Here is a 1,686-nt window from a genome sequence, read left to right on the forward strand (position 1 = left end):
CACTGTCCCTCGTGTGAAATGGCACGTTTAACTTACATAAGAATTTACGGCTAATCATCGGAAGCTACTTTGTGAATCCACAAATTAATGCTACAGAGTGGTTCGTCTGTTCTGAACCTTAGATTTTATCCCGATGTACTAGTTCCTTTGCGTCAAGCCAGTTTTGTCTAGAATTATAAGTTGTGTTCTTCATACAGTATGCTGCCCGTGTGTCTGATATATCACTTCTGTTTCGGATTCATTTGTTAGAATAAAATGCAAAGAAGGGTTTAGAAATAAATGTAAGACTTACTCATAATCTATTTTATTGAAACTAGGGCGAGCGGTTTCGGACCATAAAATTTGCTGTCTATCTTCAGGTCTGCTGGTCCTGCCATCTTCTTTAACAAGTTGGTCAATTTTAATAGCTAAAATATACAACAAATATCTAATTCAACAAATATTTTAATATACAATATTGTTGTTATTCAATTATTTATTTAAAGTACAAACTAGTTATTGATCTGTATTCGTTTATTATTTATGCATGACTTGCTGATATGATTATCACAATTTTTTAATAAGTAAGCACATAATATTATGATTATTAAAAGAAAACAACTCACCTTTAGCAATAAGAAATGAAACGGAACTTGATATTGACATCGAAAGTGAACTGGCTAATCTAAAAGATTAGATTAAATACTCAATCCTGCGTGATTTTATAACAACCTGTCACATGCTTTTTATCCGGCATTTGTGATGATTTCGAAAGGAACTACTAATGAGACGGTTTTACTCAACTAATTTCATTTTGCTTCATTTTTTATTTCTATAAGTGAGGTTTCTACAGCCTCTGCCGCTTCTCGCATTTTGACCACCATTGTTTTCTGTCCATCCATTCGTCTCCTTTGATGGGTCTATTTCTCATGATGTGCCGTACGTTTTCTTCACAGGCAACCGAAGGCCTTCCCCTTCTTCTTCTTTGTTGCGGTATGTAATTTAAAGCTTTCTTTGGCCACCTATCTTCATTCATTCGTTTCACGTGACCATACCACACTAGTTGTCTTGTTTTAATTATATCTACACTGGAATATACAGTATGTGTCCAATTTCTAATTACTTCATTCCTGATGTGATCTTTTTGGGATATACCACACGCTCTCCTTAGATAATCCATTTCTACTACTTCTATTATATAAGTCATAATAAGCTCTACCAAGGTACGACAGATTGCCAATTTCGTTTTTTGTCTTATATCTTTAGACCACAGTAGAGAGCTTAAAATATTTACCGCTTAGATTATTTACCGACAATTACAAATTGCAATGAATGGTACATATATCTGAGAATAAAACTAACTAGTACAGGACGAAACCAAATAGTTATTTTCCTAACAAGTGCAGAAAGTCATACTTTTCCGCACGCGATTGCAGTTTGCCGAACGACGCGAAGCGGGAGTTCGGCAAGCAGTCGAGTGCAGAAAAGAGACTTTCTGCAAGAGTTGGGAACAATATTATTTGTTCTACGAGTTTTTAAAAAATGACCAAACCTTAATCAATTAATTTAATTAATGTGAAAATTCCACACCTGTAATTTTGAACCAATCAAAATACGTTATTTTGACAGATCACCATGGCAACGGAGGTATTTTATCGGAAATTTTTTGCTCGTGGGGTACCCAACAGCGAATTATAGTGGAAATTT

The 1,686-nt window shown here is 34.6% G+C and overlaps 1 long non-coding RNA gene across 1 annotated transcript; it reads right to left on the reverse strand.

Annotated features, from left to right (window-relative positions):
- Window positions 1–285: 285 nt before the first annotated feature.
- On the reverse strand, window positions 286–683 carry LOC114330055 (uncharacterized). The gene is made up of 2 exons (XR_003652417.2): window positions 606–683; window positions 286–407 (listed from the first exon to the last, which is right to left on the reverse strand). It is a non-coding gene; the product is annotated as an uncharacterized LOC114330055 (long non-coding RNA).
- Window positions 684–1,686: the final 1,003 nt, after the last annotated feature.

This window comes from Diabrotica virgifera, chromosome 2, assembly GCF_917563875.1.
Source record: "Diabrotica virgifera virgifera chromosome 2, PGI_DIABVI_V3a".
Lineage (NCBI taxonomy): Eukaryota > Metazoa > Arthropoda > Insecta > Coleoptera > Chrysomelidae > Diabrotica > Diabrotica virgifera.